Below are 22,239 nucleotides of genomic sequence, written 5' to 3'. Positions count from 1 at the left end.
GGAGGATTCAAACTTGAAGTTCCTACTTGCCCTCCCTGAAAAGTGAGACTATAAAGTCACATCTGAAAGGACATCTTCGATTAATTATTTATTTTGGCATTTGCATAATTTAACATAAAATTTATAACACGTATATCCTCTCCAAATAGGCATGAATTTAATTGACATATCAAAAGTGAAAAGCCATATCTAGAAAACATTTCAAAAATGTTTTTCAAAGTGTATTTATATTTTTAAATACAAATATAAAAGATTTTCCAATTTGTTGAAAATCAAAATATAGTTTTAAAGGAATATACTCTAAAGCAATGAGATCGTAAAAAAATTATCGAAATATCATTTTTCTTAGGCTCTCTTGCAATTTTAATAAGGCAACAAGTTTGAACAAGGAATATAAGAACTTGGATATTCTTTAGAAGGCTCGTGCTGAAATTTATTTAAAAAACAGATGTTTTTAAAAGGGATAAAATAAATATCTTTCACTCCATAAAATATTTTTAAATCCAAACATATATTTTTACATTCTTAGAAAATTAATATTTGATATAGGAATATTAATATCTCATTTTATCCCCCTCCTCATATTTTTTTTAAAGTAATTTTCTCTCGTAGCTCAAATATATTATTTATCAAAGAAAATACTTTTAAATACTTAAAAATATTTCCCACACTCTCAAAATATATTATATTTAAGAAAATATATTCTAAGTATTTATCTTAGCCCAAACTGAGCCAACAAGGTATATCTACTTTTATAAAAGATCGTTCATATTTTATTTGGAACCGAACCCTGATTTAATCGTTTTAAATCCAAATAAAATACTTCCACTTGTTAGAAAATCTTGAAACTTAAGATTTGTCACTTAAATGGTATTTTCTAGGTATGGTTAAAGTTTCGTAATTTTTTAGAAATTTTGTCCGGGTGTGATTTTTCTGGGTGTTGACCAAGACTTTGACCGAGCGTTTGACCGAGCGTTTGACGAAGCTACCTTTGACTAAAATTGACCAAAACTTTCAGATCATCATTTTATGATATTTAGGTAATTATCATATTTTTGGTTGTATTTATTAAAGGGTTGTCAAAGTCGTTATATTTAATGGTGCTAATTACTTAATTAACTAAGTAATTAATGATTAATTGAAAAAGCTAAAAACCATTATTATATAATTAATAGTTTCTGGGATTTTTCTTGTTTGTCCTATATGCAAGTTGCAAACAAACACACCTTATCCTCCATGTCATCAATCCACGCCACTCTCTTCATCCACCATTCATTTTAACTCAATCGCAACCACTCCCTTCACCTAATCCCTTCTATAAATAAACACCCAACACCTACCATTTTTTTATACAAGCTAAGAGCTAATTAATTGCTGGGCATTTTCAAGAATTATTCTCTCTACACAGTCTCTAAAATCCAAACTCAAATATTTCATCTCAAAAACCTTCTCTCTTACAAATATATATCATATATTCAAGGTTTTTGATCTTCAAGCTTAGTTCCACCAACCAAGCTCCATCAACCCAAGCAAAGCTCATCCACACCACTTTCTTGCCTCCCGAAGGGCTGCCCAAGTTCGACCAACAGGCCAAAATCCGGCCGAACCTCCGACGAATTTTTTCGTTCATCTCTTAAAAGTGGTAAAACCTTTTAGCTTTCATCTGAATCTTAACCGAGCACTCTTAATATTCATATAAGAAGCTTAGTACCACATTCTCTTCATCTCTACAAGCTCTTATATAGAATAACTTGAAGAAAAACAAATCCGTACAAGGATTGTTTTCAACAAATTATACACTTCTAGAATGAAGTGATAATTTCATACAACGCTCGGTTTATATTCCTTACTAGCACCTTTAGTGTTTCATGGGAATTAAATTACAAAGCTAGCATTTTATTCTTTAAACTTAAACGTACTTATTTTGGCCATATATTGATATATTTGTTATAATTATTTAACAAGACTTAAGCGACTTCCCTTACTAGCACCTTTAGTGTTTCGTGGGAAAAACTTAAGGCTTATATTATATATATCTATATATACATATTTGTTATATTTAGTTAAAAGATTTAAGTGAATTCCCTTACCAGCACCTCTAGTGTTTCGTGGAAAGATCTTAAAGTTTTTAAGTAAATATAAGTATATATATAATCGTATAAGAATTAAGCGATTTTCCTTACTAGCATCTTCAGTGTTTCGTGGGAAAAACTTAAAGCTTATATTGTATTATATATATACACATATAAATTGTGCTAATATAATTTAAACTCTGCTCTTATATTTTATGATATATTATGTTTAAATTACGCACCTTTTATTCTCTCTGCCAAATATTTTATAAGTGCAAATAGTTAAAGAATAAGTGTAACGTTCTCGATTTATAAAAGTCGACACACGACTATATTAAACGAGAAATCATCTTATCAAAGATCCGAAAGTTATAATGCTTCACCAAGGACTTGATATATTTATTACTTCGAAAATAAGATATATTATTCAAAATGAAGTAATACCAAGTATACTCTAACACTCATTTAATCTAAAGAAAAAGTATACACTAATATTCTTTTAAGAATATTTGTAAGTTATCTGGTCTAGTTAAGTGTATTACTAGTCCAAACTCTTTTTATCTATAACGGGTATTCTTTTGTAGATATTGTCTTCTTCATTTTGTAGTGAGGTGAAGTATAGTGAGATGATTCTCATTCTAAGACCCAAGTCCTAGACGTACTAACGGAGAGTTAGCAGTCTTCGCACCGTGAGGAAGAGGAAAGACCCAAGACCAACTACTAAGATCCAAGACCGGAAAAAGCTTAGAAGGACAAAGACTACACCAAGGGTTGTACATTAACTTTGAAGAAATAACAGGGTGTTATAGTCTAAGATAGGTTGTGTAGGTTTGCACATTTATTTTGAGGTGGTAACCCGGAGTTACGCACCAAGACAGATATTTGTGGGGTTGTAAAGGCTTCTCCGCCTACGTAAAAAGCAAGGTTATTTTAAGGGAAAAACTCGGGTCCTGGAGAGGAGCTCGGGGACTGGACGTAGGGGTGAGGGAATCTATTAGAGGTTGCACCATCGCGAACCAGGATAAATCTCTCGTGTGGTATTTTCTTCCTTGTCTTTTATTTCCGCATATATAACCTGCATCGGTAAAAAATTTAAAATTGGATAAATATTTTTAAAACGCCATAATAATTTTTAAATTGGTAATTAAACTATTCAACCCCCCTTCTAGCTTAAAATAGCCATTTTACGGGACCTAACAATTTGTATCAGAGCAGTGCTTTTTAACGTGTTTGTTAAGTGATTTGCAGATTTACAGGCACAACAAAAAGTGATCTGAAATGGCGTATGTTAGGTCACACACACACTGTAGAGGGGGTGAATACAGTGTATAGTACACTCAAATCGAACTTTAAGAACTTAAGTAACAGGAATCAAACTTTATTGAAACAATAAACTCTGTTACAGTATGGAACTGTTACCTCTCAGTGATGAACAAATATCACGAGAGCTGCTAGGGTTATATAGAATAATAACTTCGATAATGATAACACTTATAGTGTAAACCCTATGCCTGTGTTTATATACTACACAGTTACAAGATAATCGCTAATTGACATGGAATATAATTCTGCTTCCTAAAATATATCAATCAGATATCTTTTCTTCCAAGTATTCCATTCTTCACGGAATTCCTTCTTCATGCATATCTCTTCTTATGTTTATCTCGATCTTCTTTCCTTTAATCAGCTACTGTCCTTATCTGATTGTCCTTCAGCACTTAAGTTCTGATATCTATCTTCTGATGATTATCTCCTGATAATATAAGTACTGATATCCTTAAGTCCTGACTTCCAGTATAAGTACTGATCAACAGTTAAGTACTGATTTATCCTGTTCACGTAAGATCTGAAAGCTAAACATAAAACATATTAGCCATGACATTATCAAATATATCTAACAGCGTATCTAAATACCATTGGTTGCGATGAAGGTCTATCTAGCTCTCGCCCTCCTCTATTTGATGGCACCAACTTTGCAACATGGAAAACGAGGTTTCGCATTTATGCTAGATCTCAAGGAGTCAGAGTTTGGATGGCCATAGAAGATGGAGTCGTTATTCCTACTAAAACTGTAAGAACCCAAATTTTTGACGTCTGTAAAAGACCTTTAGGAATGGTAACCTTGTGTTTTAATAAAAACTTTTGTGACCATACCGTATACGAGTTTCTAATTTAAGATTTCGAGTTGATATTGTGGCTATACGTACCAAATGAGTGTATGTAAAAGCCATTCATTTTAGGAGAAAACAAACTTTGTAAAATGACCTTATCTTACGGACTATCGAGGAATACGAGAATCACATTACTATTAAGAATTTAAAATTCTACAAATTAAAATCCAAGTACAAGGTTTCAAAGCATAAAGGATTTATAAGAAAGGATTTACCCCAAGAATCGCTTACGAAGATTTATTACGAAAACGAATAAACGACCAAGTGAATATGTAAGCGAATAAATAAATGAATCAAGGCCATGAAAATCCCATACAAATTAATTAGCAATAAATTATCCAAGCTAGCTAATTAAATTAAAAATTAAGTAAAAGATAATATTTCTTAAAATAAGAATTCATGTTTTATAATTAAAATGCCTAGTCAAGTGTGGTGTGAAAGCTAATACCTAGGCTTGAATAAGAAGCATCTAGTTGAACACACCTTATACATACACAATACATATCACAAATATCATCCAATACTTTGAAAGGAAGCCAAACCAATTAACTTTTTCTCTCTCTCTCTCTCTCCCCAAAAACTCAATGCTAATTTTCAAGAACAGCATGGAAAGAAAAATTCATATCTCATGATCTACTCATTCAAAAATCACCAAACTTTTACCAAACCTCTTTCATATCATGGGTAAGTCACGCACCAAATTTCATTCCCATCAATGAAGTTTTCAATTTTATAAAATTTTTTGAAGTTGAGGGTGAATAGTAATTCCAAAAATCACTAACTTGTTTTCTTGATTTTTCATGAAGTTTAAGGCTCCTAAAGCTAGACCAAGGTTTCATCAAGGATCTTAGGAATTTATAAAGTATTAACAAGCTTCAAGGAAGGTATAAACATTCATCCAAACTTTATTTAAGTTTTAAGTTTCAAGAAAAGTAAGGATCTTGGATATAAGTATGGTTTTGATGATTAATTTGATATTATCTTGATGTTAGGTTAATTAGTTTTAAGGTTGATGATTGTTGCCTCAAGAACATGATGTTCTTGATAGGAGTTAGTGTTGAGATGATGATTTGATGGTTTTTGATGGCGGTATAATGATTTAAGACGTAAACGAAACTCGGATCGTAATCGTAACCTCGTTAAAATGAACAAAACTCAACTTAAGTTTCTGCAGAAGTTCCCGAATGTATAAACTGTAGTGTCTTGAAAAGTGAGACTTTATTATGATAGACAATGTTATGAGGATCATTTAGGCACTTGAATCTTTTGATTTCAATTTACGGATCAAAAGTTATGACCGTTTTAGTAAAAGTGATTTATGCGACAAAACTGCTACAAATTTTAAGCTTTGTAAATATAAATGATCGACTTAAAAATATTTAAAATCATTAGATTTTACATAGAGTAATAAATAGAGTTTATTAACTGTCATAAAAATTTCAAGTAAAAATATTGATTTTTCAAATTTATAATAATATCGGAGCCGAGGTCGCGCGGAGTACGAACGTAAAAAACAACCCCCTGTTAGGAAACTGCTGAAGGGTTTTTAGCACATAAACGCAACGAAAACGTAAATTTAATTCTTAAAGAATCAAAACCCTCCACAGGATCCATGCGAAAAATAATATTTAATTCGTAGTTCAGTATGTTTACCTTAAGAAGCTTTACGTTAATGGAAAGATGGAGGTCTTGAATGATCACCACGTAGCCCGTCGCCGGAACGATCTACGCCTTGAAGGTATCCACACGAATGATTGCGCAGAGGATGGGTGTATACTAGCATGTTCTTGAGGCCGCCTTCTTGCTCTCTATATCTCTCTTCAAGTTCTAGGGTTTATGTTTTATCAAATAAAACGTGTAACCCTAATTCTATTAGAAAAAGATATTATATAGGCAAGAGCTATTGGGCCTCCAACCCTAAACTTAATTTTAGAGTTATTATTATTATTATTATTAAATTCAAAATTCTAATTATTGTATTATTAAGTCTCACTTAATCATCCAATAACTTAATTTCGGATTTAATATTAAATTCGAATTTCCTCTTTATTTAATTAATTAAGTCACACTTAATTAATAACAAATAATTTGAATTACTAACATTTAATTAAATCCAAATTTAAATTAAATAATCCTCCAATCATTCTTTGTGCGACCCTTTAGGTTATTATTACGTTGGCAACAATTTTAAATCTAATTTAAAATCATAAACAATGAGCGGCATCTAGTAATACATCATTGTTACCCAAGTAATAATAATTAAATCGGTGATCGATAAAACCTTTCATTGTATAATGTACAATGTACTATAATCCTTTTAACCATATATTATAGATTAAACTCGAGGCATGTTATGTGTCATCCTCTTCATAATTTAATCCAGGTTTCCTTGATCGATGAGTAGACTATAACATCAAATCAACATTTGAGCATGACCATGCATTTCATAGTCTAACTCAAACAAGAGGCCAATAATATCACTCCTAAAATAGGAGGGTTAAATCCTTTCTAGATCATTCATATTTCTCATATGATTCATAATATACCCAATATACACTTTTATCATCACCCGGTCAAAGGTAAGTTTTAATGCAACCAAAGTATATTAATTCTCATATATAAATATAATGATTTCAAGTCTAAGGACCAATACATCATTATCACTGTGAGAATTACTTATGACACAACAAACATGTAGAATCTCACATTGGATCTTCCAGCACCATGTATATAATACATGTGCCTGTGTTTTGACTTTAGTATCACTATACCTATGATCAATGAGATGTGATCATCAGTCAACATTCACACTAGTCTTAATGTATTATTATTGTCCCTTAATAATAATACTCGACTAGGGATCTTTAGGAATATCGATACTATTCTCATAATCTCATTTCAAAGTCACGTACTTAGAGATATAAAATTACATATCATATTCCAAGAACATTTATTAATCTAACATCTTATCACAGAAAATAAAGATATAATAAATTACTAAAGAATAATCCATATAATCAGAATTAATAATCCTAATGTTTCATAATATAAACATAATAGTGTTGTCTCTAGGGCACAAACACTAACAATCTCCCACTTGCACTAGAGCCAATCACCCATGTATCTAATACCCATGGAACTAGTATGACCTTCGTGCTTTTGCTGTGACAAAGCCTTAGTCAGTGGGTCTGCAACATTATCATCAGTATGCACTTTATATATATGTATATCTCCTCTTTCATTAATCTCTCGAAGGTGGTGATATCTCCTAAGTATATGCTTTGCCCGGGAATGAGACCTTGGTTCTTTAGCCTGCGCAATGGCTCCATTATTATCACTGTAAAGATCAACTGGAACTGTGATCGATGGAACCACACCAAGTCCCGTTATGAATTTCCGTATCTAAACAGCCTCTTTGGCTGCTTCACTGGCAGCAATATACTCAGCTTCCATTGTAGAATCATCTACTGTCTCTTGCTTTGAATTCTTCCAGCTTACAACACCTCCATTAAGGCAAAACACAAAACCTGACTGAGATACTGAATCGTCTATATCTGTCTGAAAGCTGGCGTCAGTGTAACCCTTTACAACCAGCTTATCATCTCCTCCATACACCAAGAAAGAATCTTTAGTCCTTTTTAAGTACTTAAGAATATTCTTGACTGCTGTCCAGTGACCCTCGCCAGGATTAGACTGGTATCTGCTCGTCATGCTCAAGGCATATGAAACATCAGGTCGAGTACATATCATCACATACATTATAGATCGAATTGCCGAAGTATATGGAACTTTGCTCATACGGCCCTTATCATATAATGATTTAGGGCAGTTGTCTTTTGAGATCAATATCCCATGAGACATTGGGACATATCCTCTTTTTGCTTCTTGCATCCCGAAATGATGCAATACTTTGTCAATGTATGTACTCTGACTTAGGCCGATTAATTTCCTTGATCTATCTCTATAGATCTTGATCCCTAATATATAGGTAGCATCACCTAAGTCCTTCATCGAGAAACTATTTCCCAACCAAGTCTTAACAGCCTATAGAGAAGGTATGTCATTCCCTATTAGTAATATGTCATCTACATATAGTACTAGGAATGCCACATGGCTCCCACTAACCTTCTTGTAAACACATGGTTCATCTTCATTTTGAATAAAGCCAAATTCTTTGACTGTTTCATCAAAATGACGATTTTATCTCCTTGAGGCTTGCTTCAATCCATAAATAGATCGAAGCAACTTACAGACCATCTTAGCAAACTTGGGATCGAAAAAACCCTCAGGTTGTATCATGTATACATCCTCTTCAAGGCTCCCATTTAAAAAAGCGGTTTTGACATCCATTTGCCAAATCTCATAGTCGTAGTAAGCAGCTATTGCTAGCAAAATCCTGATGGACTTGACCATAGCAACTGGTGAAAAGGTCTCATCATAGTCTATACCATGAACTTGTTTGAAATCTTTTGCCACCAGTCACGCTTTATAGGTCTGTACTTTACCATCCATGTCAGTTTTCTTCTTCAAAACCCACTTGCACCCTATAGGTTTTACCCCTTCAGGTGGATCAACTAAAGTCCATAATTTATTTTGATACATGGATTCCATTTCGGATTTCATGGCCTCTAGCCATCTCTCGGAGTCTGGACTGTTCATAGCATCTTGGTAGGTAAGAGGCTCATCATTATCTATGAGCATTACATCATCATCTTGAGTCAAGAGAAATCCATAATATCTCTCTGGCTCATGACGAGCCCTACTAGATCTACGAACAACCTGTGTTTCCGGAGCAGGAACATCTTGATGTACTTCCTGCCTATTTTCTAACTCTGGTTCAATATTATTTTGTACAACTCGATCTTCATCGAGATATATAGTCCTCCCACTAATTTTCTTTGAAAGTAACTCTCTTTCAAGAAATACAGCGGTTCGAGCAACAAACACTTTGTTCTCGGTAGGATTATAAAAACTATACCCTTTAGTTTCTTCAGGATATCCCACAAAATAACATTTATCCGATTTTGGTACCAGCTTGTCAGACACCAAGCGTTTCACAAACGCTTCGCATCCTCATACTTTCATAAAAGACATGTCGTGACGTTTCTCAGTTCATATCTCATATGGAGTCTTTTGAACCGATTTAGTTGGAACTCGGTTTAGTGTATATACAGCCGTTTCTAGAGCATAACCCCAGAAACTTATTGGAAGATCTGCTAGACTCATCATCGATCGCACCATGTCCAACAAGGTACGATTTCTCCTCTCAGAAACTCCATTCCATTGAGGCATTCCAGGAGGAGTAAGTTGTGATACGATACCACACTCCTTCAAGAAACCTTTAAACTCGAGGCTTAAGTATTCTCCTCCACGATCTGATCGTAGAACTTTTATACTTTCCCCTGTTTGCTTTTCCACTTCAGCCTTGTATTCTTTGAACTTTTCAAAAGAATCGGATTTGTTCTTCAAAAGATACACATATCCATATCTACTGAAATCATCAGTAAAAGTAATGAAGTAGTAAAAGCCACCTCTTGCCATCGTACGCATTGGACCACATACATCACTATGTATAAGTCCTAATCGTTCGGTGGCCCTTTTACCTTGTCCGGTAAAAGGAGCTTTAGCCATTTTGCCAATGAGACAAGATTTACATTCTTCGTATGATTCAAAATCAAACTTATCCAAGTAACCATCTTTATGTAATTTGGAAATGCGTTTCTCATTTATGTGACCTAAACGACAATGCCAAAGGTATGTTTGATTTGAGTCTTTCATCTTAATACGTTTATTATCATTATTTATGTTATAGACAGAAGTATCTATATCAAGAACATATAAATCATTAAACAAACGTGCAATCCCGTAGGTAACATTATTGAATGAAAAGGAACAACTATTGTTCTGAATCAAAAATGAAAAACCTTTTTTGTCCAAACAAGAAACCGAAATAATGTTTCTGCAAATCGCAGGCACGCAAAAACAGTTATCTAGTTTTAAAACAAGCCCAGTGGGCAATGATAAATGATAAGTCCCTACAGCTAAAGCAACAACCTTTGCTCCATTGCCAACTCATAGGTCGACTTCTCCCTTCGCCAATGTCCTATTTCCCTGTAGTTCTTGCACATTTATAAAAATGTGAGAACCACATCCAGTATCTAATACCCAAGATGTAGAAGTAGACAAATTGACTTCAATAACATAAATACCTGAATCAGAAGCGGTAACAACAGCTTTCTTCTTCTTCAGATCCTCCAAATAAGCATGACAGTTCCTCTTCCAATGACCTGGTTTCTTGCAATAGTGACAATCACCAACCTTTGGAACACCACCTTTAGGCTTCAAAGCCTTGGTCGGATCAGGTTTCGGATTGGCATTCGATTTAGATCCCATCTTCCTCTTGCCTTTCCATTTACCCTTTCCTTTGGCCTTCCCCTTATTCACCATCAATATGGGAGCAGGGGATGTCTTCTGAACATTGGTCTCAGCAGTTTTCAACATAGCCAACAGTTTGGTGAGGTTCTTATCTATCTCATTCATATTGTAATCCATCACAAAGTGAGAATAACTGCTGTTTAAAGATTGCAAAATTAGGTCAATCTGGTGCTCCACAGCAATCGGGGCACCCAACTTGGCAAGGTACTCAATATACCCAATCATCCTTAGAACATGCGGTCCAACCGGATCACGTTCTCCCTGCTTACATGCATGCAATGATTTAAAAGTATCAAACCTCTCCTGACGAGCCTGTCCTTCAAACATACATTTAAGGTGCTCAATCATATCATAAGAATTCATATTCTCATGTTGTTTCTGAAGTTCAGCACTCATAGTCGCTAACATGAGACATTGAACATCCGTGTCATCATCGATATGTTTCTGATAAGCTTTATGTTGAGCACGGGATGCTCCTTCAATGAGAGGTGCAGGGCGAGGGATATCTATGATAGAGCTTGCGCTCTTGTTTGAGGACAATCCTCAAGTTCCTCTGCCAGTCAAGGAAGTTTGTTCCTGTCAACTTGTCCTTCTCAAAGACTGATCGCACAGAGAAGTTGTTTGAATTGATTGCCATTTGATATATACAATGTATATATCAACTATATAACTCTTGGATAGTTTAGTGGAACAACATTTATTCTTATTTATCCAATAAATCTCACCAAACTCTATGCCTCTAAGTTCACAATCCTATTATGGTAACTTAGTTAAGTTAAAACCCAAAGGTCTAAAAAGTATCATATACTTCAACACGCCGTTCCACGATAGATGGGAGTACTTCGCTCTGGCGAACCCACCCCTTATCGATCTAGGGGTTAATGCGTTGGACATATTGGAAGGCATCTAAATAACTTAATATAAACATTAGGGTTTTGTTAGTATTATAACGATCATGATCCCTTCATAAAGAGATTCTCAATTTTTCCTTGAATTAAATACTTCAAATCAATACTCGTCAATGGTTTGATTTCCAGGTAGTGGAGGAGTCACATCGGTCTCGCTTAAAACCCACAGCCTTACAAGTTCTATGAACCCGTTATTGACAAAATCGCCCCATGTCGGAAATAAAGAAGATTCGTATTTCATTCTGTGTTTCATAAACACGAGAATCTCATAATCGTTTGTAAATTTTAAAATCTTGAGTCGTTAAAGATTTTATCTTATTTAGGCATGGCATGGGTGACGTATCTAATACATACATTTATGCATGATTAATCTAATTAAAGCATGCATCATTAACTATTCTATACATACATTCATACATCAATATGTAAAGTGAAATAAAGTAAATGTGTTTGGTTATGGCCCCATCCTATGTGATCTTTATCAAGCTCATGATAAAGATCAAGGTCAATCTAATGTGGTGATGGAAATAAATACAACTACTTATTACATACGTCTTCTTCTTTGTTTAGACTTCTTGTATGCCTCGTCTTCTTCTTTGAATCACCTCCATTGGATAGCCTTCTTGAGTCTTCAATTATATTACATGATTGAAAGTAAAACTAATCTAATGAACTTACAAGAATAACTCGAGTTACATTCAAGATTTATGATTACAAAGATTGACGACATGCAAGTCGTATTTAAAACCAAAACCAAAACCATTACACTAAGGTCGAAAGGCCATAACCATCCACCATGCTCATACAACACATAAAAGCATGTTAAAACACATAATCTGATCTTAACATATCATATTATCCATGATCTAATCATAAAAAAAAATATGACAAAAATCAGAAAAACAAGAATCACTATTTACGGGAAGTAAACGACGTCAAACGCCTTACAGATGAGTCGTTGATAGCTTTAGCTATTAGTTTTGTTCAGACGCTCGTTTACCTATCGAATAGGGTATTCGTTTGCGTAAATCGGACACCAGACCCAGATTTCAGCAAATCTGCAGCAGCCAATTCAGAATTCGTATCTAATATGATTCTCATAATTAGAACAAATATAAATCATGTATATATCAGTATATATACAGATTACATAATCATCTTATAATTATACAACTCACATGAATATCATATATTCAAAACCATACATATATAAGCATATTATATCAACATTAAATCATGGCGAATCACGTACATGCTCATATATCAAAAACGGTTAAACACATAAACGAATTAAAAACTTTTTACAAGTAGTTCTGATACCATTGAAGGGTTTTTAGCACATAAACGCAACGAAAACGTAAATTCAATACTTAAAAAATCGAAACCCTCCGCAAGATCCATGCGAAAAATAATATTTAATTCGTAGTTCAGTATGTTTACCTTAAGAAGCTTTACGTTAATGGAAATATGGAGGTCTTGAATGATCACCACGTAGCCCGTCGCTGGAACGATCTACGCCTTGAAGGTATCCACACGAATGATTGCCCGGAGGATGGGTGTGTACTAGCACGTTCTTGAGGCCGCCTTCTTACTCTTTCTATCTCTCTTCAAGTTCTAGGGTTTATGTTTTATCAAATAAAACGTGTAACCCTAATTCTATTAGAAAAAGATATTATATAAGCAAGAGCTATTGGGCCTCCAACCCTAAACTTAATTTTAGAATTATTATTATTAAATTCGAAATTCTAATTATTGTATTATTAGTCTCACTTAATCATCCAATAACTTAATTTCAGATTTAATATTAAATTCGAATTTCCTATTTATTTAATTAATTAAGTCACACTTAATTAATAACAAATAATTCGAATTACTTACATTTAATTTAAATCTGAATTTAAATTAAATAATCCTCCAATCATTCTTTGTGCGACCCTTTAGGTTATTATTACGTTGGCAGCAATTTTAAATCTAATTTAAAATCATAAACAATGAGCGGCATCTAGTAATACATCATTGTTACCCAAGTAATAATAATTAAATCGGTGATCGATAACCTTTTGCGTATAATGTACAATGTACTATAATCCTTTTAACCATATATTATAGATTAAAGTCGAGGCATGTTATGTGTCATCCTCTTAATAATTTAATCCAGGTTTCCTTGATCGATGAGTAGACTATAACATCAAATCAACATTTGAGCATGGCCATGCATTTCATAGTCTAACTCAAACAAGAGGCCAATAATATCACTCCTAAAATAGGAGAGTTAAATCCTTTCTAGATCATTCATATTTCTCATATGATTCATAATATACCCAATATACACTTTTATCATCATCCGGTCAAAGGTAAGTTTTAATGCAACCAAAGTATATTAATTCTCATATAGAAATATAATGATTTCAAGTCTAAGGACCAATACATCATTATCACTGTGAGAATTACTTATGACACAACAGACATGTAGAATCTCACATTGGGTCTTCCAGCACCATGTATATAATACATGTGCCTGTGTTTTGACTTTAATATCACTATACCTATGATCAATGAGATGTTATCATCAGTCAATATTTACACTAGTCTTAATGCATTATTATTATCCCTTAATAATAATACTCGACTAGGGATCTTTAGGAATATCGATACTATTCTCATAATCTCATTTCTAAGTCACGTACTTAGAGATATAAAATTACATATCATATTCCAAGGACATTTATTAATCTAACATCTTATCGCAGAAAATAAAGATATAATAAATTACTAAAGAATAATCCATATAATCAGAATTAATAATCCAAATGTTTCATAATATAAACATAATAGTGTTGTCTCTAGGGCATAAACACTAACAACTGCCACTTCGAGATTTTCACCCCTGTTACCAGAAAACCATTTTCAAATAATGTGTTCTAAATGTTTTCTAGATCACGCACGCGAAAACGGTGCATCAATTGAGTTAACGGTTTGAGAGATATGAACGTTTTAGTGAAAGCGGTTTAAATAGTAAAACTCCGTAGTTTACCGAACTTTTGAAATGCTTTTCACCTAATTAAATTCGTTTTATTAAAATAAAACATTTAGGATAAATATTACAAGAACTCAGGAAGCTCCTCGAGGTAGTTTTGTATTAAAATATTAATTTTTTGATTTATTAAAAATAATAGAGTTCGAGTCGCGTAATAGTAATGTTCAGTAAAGTCAAATCTAGAAGACCACTTTGACCGTCCGTTTCGACCAAGGAGTGATACTTATTTCGAGTTGGTCGAATAATGAAAATTATGAAGTATTGAACTTTTATTAGAAATATAAGTTGGTGATGAGAGTAGGAATACTGATTAAGATTATGATGTTTGTTGATTAGAAAACCCGGAACGAGAGGAAGTCGGGAAACGTATCTGGGACTCCAGGCAAGTTTTCAAACCCTACCTTTTAAAACTGTTGTGTTGTGTTTGTTTTCAAATAAATGCTATATATACATGATGTTTTACGAATTGTGATTATTAATATCATACGATATATTAATGATTTTGGTATATGAATATTACCGAATTTCAATCAATAATGCCAGAGAGTAGCGTTGTTTATAGGAGGTGTATATTTTAGACCGAGGATCGGTCAATATAATTTGATGAAAACCCGGAAGTATCCGGAGGTCTTTTATTTAAGAATATCAACGCTATAGTAGAGCATGATATATAAGTTGTAAGACCGAGGGTCGGTCAGTTTTTATAAAGAATAAACCCGGGAATCATCCTGAAGATATTTTGGACAATCAAAAGTCCACACTTATTTTATTCCAAGGGACTCAATGTCCACTTGCAAAATATTAAAATACCTCGAATTTAGTTAAAACGATTTCTAAAGATCGTATTCCCTCAACTATATTTTATTGTTCGAATAATGAATATTATTTTAATTATTCATATATTATAGGAGAAGTATTCTCCAACGATAATTTATTTCAAACTCGATTAATTATATTGATAAAGGTTACCCTAATTATTTAAAAGTAAAATAGTTGGGGAATATTATTTCAAATATTCTTTTAAAACATAATCATTCGAGGTCTAGTTACTTAATAATTATTATTTAATTATTATTTATTTATTTATTAAATGATTTAATATGATTTAAAATATATAAAATCTAGTTTAGAATATTTTTTGAGTTTCAGAAAATCATTCGAATATTTTCAGACCGTCGATGAATATATCTTGACTTACTTTAAATATTTAAACATGGTTTCAAAGGAAACTCTCCCCCTTATTTATTTATCTGTTGACAACGGTCAACTCACGTACTTAGTACTTCCCCCGAAAACTTTCGGAAGTACATATATATATATATATGAGATGAGCTGTGCCTATCAACAAGCAAAACGCTTGGGGAACTTCGATATAGTTCGATGATTCCAAGTATATGATAGGATTCTTAAAAGGACAAAGGAGGGGTAGAGATCTAGTACTTCGTGGACCGGGGAGACTGTCATATTAATTTTCCGTATCAAAAGGTACCATGTGTACTGAGGGACACACGAAGTATGCAAAATATACCGGGTGGAATGAGGAAGCATATAAAGCCCGAATGCGGCTAGGGTGATAACCGAGAGTAAGGAAGTCGTCCATCTACATGTAGAAGAGGTTATTATTTTCGTAGTATGACTGATCATCGTATGTGGTGGCTCCAGTGAATGTCCATTTCTTCCAATTAGAATTGTGATGCAATACCGTAACCCAAGCCTAGGTGCTTGGTTTACCATTAAGGTATTCGCAGGATAATAAGTCCACAAAAGAATTGTTTTCGAAAGAAGGTGTGTATCACCGAGTAAAACTATTTTTGAATAAACATATTTATCATATATGGAATTATACTTGAATTTCTCATACAGTCTTTTCATACACTACATTATTATGGCTGAGCATTATTGCTTACTCTTACTTTCTTTTAAATGTCACAACACATCAGATAACCATTATGCCGGTGTGGGACTTAGTCGCTTGCAGTCATTGGGAGAATCCATGGCAGCTTTGTCTCAGGTGGGCCAGAGTATCAGATAGGTATAAAATATCAGTCATAATTATTGTAACTTAATGTAGAGGTTATGAATAATTGTTTGAGATCCTGTAAAGTACATTTGAGTTTTAATATCATATGATACTTGTTTTACGTCATTTCTAAGGCTATAACTTGTGAGTGTGTGAGATTGGGGGTCTGTGATATGGAATTATTGGATTATTGAGTTAATGTAGGTTACACATGAATGAAGGATTGCGTGACGACCCAGATTCCTGATCCCGAATTTGGGGCATTACAGAAATGGTATCAGAGCAATAAATTATAGTACTCAGAGACAAGAGTGTTAGGAGTCTGTCTAGATGCGAGATTTCGTAAGAGCTCATATAGAGTTCATCATTGGACTACCGGATGTAGCCTCAATGTATAGGTTAGGATAAGTGTATATTTGAGGTATTAAAGTATGACTAATAGGACCATTGGAGATTATCAGAATGATGAGAAGAAAAATTAGAATCGTATATGATTTGTAAAGTATGTGGATGTAGAACTCGGAGCTGAGTCTCCAGGGAATTTGGGGTAAAGATGGTTTTACTGACGCCATATGTTTATAACACGAGTCTGGTTACTCGTAGTTCTTTATAGGTTGCCCATGAAGGGGCATCACATGTAAGAACCATAAAGTCTAACTATTAGTATACAGTTGAGGTTATTGACCCAAACTAGTTGAAGGTGTAATTTTACCAATAAGGATTTGAATATCGTATTATTAACGAATTCAGCAGAGATAGTATCCGATATACCCTTGAGGATTTTTAATTCCATTAAGGAGGATTTGAATATAATATACGAATGTTATTATGAAAAAAAAGAGTACACTACATGATATTATTAGTGCGCTTAACATGTAAGGTTATGATGGTTTAGCTTAAAAATTGAGAGCATCGAGAATCGATGACATGGCTACAATTAAATGGCGTAAGATTACAACGAGCGATGGTTCGATCTTAGAACCTTTTAAAAAGGATAGACCAGTTAGTCTAGAGCGGAATTATTTGGTAGATATGATGTCAGAGGCTTCGTATATATATCCGTAGACCTCAAATATATTCGGTAACGTATGTTCAATTACACGCACATGCCACCGAACTTATGGACTGCATTGAGATCTCTGAGAGATCTCTTTGATCTATTTTTAAGGGGAACTGACCACTTGTAATTAGTAACAGATGCGTGTAGCAGGCCCCTATCGGGCCCTATAGATGCTTTTGGAATATTTCTGATTAAGGTCTTCGAGGTGAAACACTGGAATGACAGATATACGTGCGAAAGTCAAGATAGGAAGCGATTTTAAAATAATGATTGAGGGAGACATTAGTTGAAACATGAAATTGAGGAAATAAAGAGATGTGATCATCCTTGGATGGATAATGACGAGGGTAGGATAATCAGTGAAATATTTTGGCACATACTCACTGTCACGTTACTCCCTCCAAACTGTTGATCATTCGTATTGCCTTGGTAAATCATATCAGACAATCCTTTTTGTTCCCTACTTTGGACTTCTGATGTGACCATCTTGAATGGTCTTTCTCTGCATCAAGACTTGTTCAATTCTTTTAGTTAATCCATGAACTTTCATTCATAGATCATGGTCTTCTTGTTCGGCTCAGAGCTATTTATACTTTCTTTCAACTATCCGAGAAATTTTAATAAACTTTCCTCCATTAATCGACGAATATTCATAATAAATATCTTCACTTGATTCTTCTTTCATACTTACTCTTCTCAGTCAAGATGGTAAATATTTAACAAATTGTTAGAAACATGGATGATCTAATATCCATAGATTCCTCGGGAATCATTTTCTTCTATTCTGGATGAAATCGTATATTGAACTTTGAAATAATAGTAAGGGTATCAATTTGATATTGGTATTCCGAATTCAATTCTATTTGAGAAACTGATAAAGTATGTGAACGAGGGAACCCTGAGAGTACCATTTTATTGGAAATAAATATTTGATGAGAGGCTATCGATTGTTCCGATGCCAAGACCACTCAATTCAGAGTTATAATTGTCTTTCTCGACCCAAATTTAAAAACTCTTTATTTCAAAATTGTCATCCAGGTAGCCACAAATTTCTTCAGTGGTTACGATATTAAGATTTTTTTTACAAACAAACTGAAATATGCCTAATTGCATATGTTTTCATGAATGACTAGTTAATTGTCCTAACTAATCGAAATTTTAATTATTACGACGAAAGCCTGGCTAATCGTCCTAGCTAGTTGCTATGGGCCAAACTAATTGTGCTGGCCATTTTCTTAGCCGGTTGATAATATTGCTTGATATGGACTAGTTATTATTTTGCTAGTTCCACTTCCAATCAAATTTTTATTATTCCATTGTGCATTATATATGCAAAATTTAATTATTGATGAAATTTTCAAAGAATGATTTAATAGAGACCTAACTAGGTCGCCCACTCAAGCGAGAATTCATATTCAGTTTTATGAAATATTTTGTTCATGAAATATTCTATTCTTTTGTTTATATAAAGAATATCCAATTAAAATCATAAAGTGATTGAAGAACAATATACTTCCTTATTTGTTAATCATTGAGTAAAATTCATTCCTTCAAAATAACATCATTTTGAAACCTCAATGGTTAACCTTTGGTTGAGGATGTTATTCGATAGTTCTTCTCTTATTCGAAAAGAAAAATATTCTTTCAATGGGGAAATCTTACAAGTGTCATTTAAATGATGTTATTATTCAGCAAATCATTACTTTCAAGAGATATTCTTTATTGTATCATAATATAAAATTCTAAGGACATGGAAGGATAATCCTTGTTATTTTCTTTCTTTCAAGTTATAAATCTTTTCAATGTGGTGACTCTTTTATTCAGAGCTCATTATTTCTTCGAGTATTAGATTTTGAAATCTTGTTAAGATTGTCTAAATTATGATTGATATCATGAAAATCATTCTTCCAAGGCTGATTGCCTTCCGAACAAAGAGAGGTATAGTTGAGAACTAATTATTGCAATATGAGACTAAAAAATCAGTGCTATGGTGGTGTAATCGGAGCATCGTGATGAGTAAGTTGTTTTAAAAAGGGAATGCCATGTTTATTTATTATCATAAGGGTCTTTGACATGTTTATAGAAGAACGATAATAGAGATACAACGTGATTAGTGAGGTACGCTTCTGTGAAACACTATTGGGATAAGAACTAATGAATTCGGGGAAGACCAATTATGTATGAATTCGAGGAATAAGATTTTCAAAAGGTGAAGGTAAGATTAGTAATAGCCTCTTGTTAGAAATACTCGACGATAATAACAGAACTTTGTATAAAATGTAATGATACATCTACGCAGCTTAAGGACCGTGACATAAGGCGTCCTAATAATGATCTAGAATAATTGCGATAAGGTTCGCACTGAAAGGGACAAGGAGTTTACTTATGAGGAAATTTTGGATTTTTCTTACACTGAAAGGGACAAATTGATCAAAGGCTATGATTGAGAAATCTATTATCATCAAGAAAAGGCCAATGTGGTGGCCGACACTTTAAGTAGGAAAAGATATATTGAGGATGACAAATCTCAGAATAACTGATGAGAAGGATCGCATGAAAAGAACCCTTTATTACTTTACAGGAAGACTTAAAGATGCCTAAAAACGTAAAAGGATATTAGTCATGACAGAATATGAAAAGGGATGTCATTGGGTAGGTAATTAAGTATTCAACATGGTTGAAAATGAAAACGGATAGGCGAGGATTAAAATTTTGGCAATTACGACTTGTAGATGACCCAAATGGGAGTAAGAATTAATTATAATAAATTTTGAAGTAGGATTATCAAGAATCAAGTTAGCTGTTGTGCTATTTGAGGATTTTGAGTGATAGATTAAATAAGACCGCTTATTTTATTATGCAAACGACAGATGTCCACTTTATAAATTATGAACGCAAAAGAGATAATTGGGACAGAGAGACCCCGTGACGACTGTGTCGTGCAAGGACCCAAGATGTAATTTCACAACATGACTATTTCCAAAGATATTTTGCCAAAAAGGACTTACAGAGGCATGACTTAGAGTTCTCAAATTGATAAGTAGAAAGAGAGGGCTATCCTGACCATTGAAGATACGTCTAGCGGCTTATTTTTTATTCGGAACGGTTAGGAGAATCGCCCATCATTGACAGAAAATTCGTATAGATATACTTACCACGCGAGCATATGGAAAATGGGCGCTGATATCCCTCACGAAGGACAACGTGGAAGAATGAAGAATGTTATGGTTAGAGCTGACTAAAGGCAAGAAAGATCGTACACGTCCTATAAAGGCCACTGATAGCAGGTACCAATAAACGTGAATACGTCTAAGGCGCTAGCGATAATAACAAGTACGACCCAGAAGGTATCGTAGTACTATAGATATTATACGGGGAATGATTAAAGAAGTCTGACCGATGACGGAAGCTGAACGTTCCACGATCCTAAAACATGTCAATAAATTGCGTATGAAATGGTGCTTCCTTCAAGATGGCAACATGACGATGATGTACCTTACATTACTACATGAAGAAATGTTAAATCTGACGCTAAACGTATAACAGGAGACGAGCGTGTAGAAATGCAATGAGAACTTCTTACATAAAATAATCGACATAGATGATGCGCTGAAATGATCAAACGTTAAGGAACGAAACTCTAGAACTAGTAAGAGTGATGGAGGGGGAAACAAATAAGTTGAAGGAGCATTCCAAACACTAGAAGATGCGCTAATAGTCCATATTATAGATTTTTAAGGAAGATGAAGTGACCAATTGACGTTAATCAAATTATCAACAATAATGAGTTATCATGCAGGCATTTGAATGTCTACAAAGCATTGTACGGAAGAAAAAATCGTTCTCCCTGAGGTTGGGAAGAAATTGGTAAGCGGAGGATACTGGACCATAGTTGAGTCAACAGACTAAAGAAATTCCTAGAACTTATCAGAACCCAGCTAGTGGCAACCCAGGATGAACAATAGAGATATGCAGACTAGATATATAAAGACGAAAAGTACAAAGTAAAATACCAAGTATTATTGAAAGTGCCTCCCGGGGAGGGAGTGATGAGATTCGAAAGGGAAAGAAATGTTGAACCAAGGATTATTGGACTGGTTGAAATTTTTAAAGGACTAAGAGATTTGGTGTATAAATTAACACCAACATCGAACAGTCACCAAGTTTATAACGAGTACCCGAAAATATATTTGACGGATGAGTGGAAATTTTATGAAGAGATCCAATACTGTGAAGTTAACGTGAGATCTCGAGGTGGTCCTGTGAGAAGCGTGTCCCCGCCTATTTCTGAACTGATTTCGGGATATAATCCTTTTAAGGGGGGAAGACTGTAAGAACCCAAATTTTTGACGTCTGTAAAAGACCTTTAGGAATAGTAACCTTGCGGTTTAATAAAAACTTTTGCGACCATACCGTATACGAGTTTCTAATTTAAGATTTCGAGTTGATATTGTGACTATACGTACCAAATGAGTGTATGTAAAAGCCATTCGTTTTAGGAGAAAACAAACTTTGTAAAACGACCTAATCACATTA

This window comes from Apium graveolens, chromosome 8, assembly GCF_009905375.1.
Source record: "Apium graveolens cultivar Ventura chromosome 8, ASM990537v1, whole genome shotgun sequence".
NCBI classification, from domain to species: domain Eukaryota; kingdom Viridiplantae; phylum Streptophyta; class Magnoliopsida; order Apiales; family Apiaceae; genus Apium; species Apium graveolens.
This window is presented reverse-complemented; position numbering follows the sequence as displayed.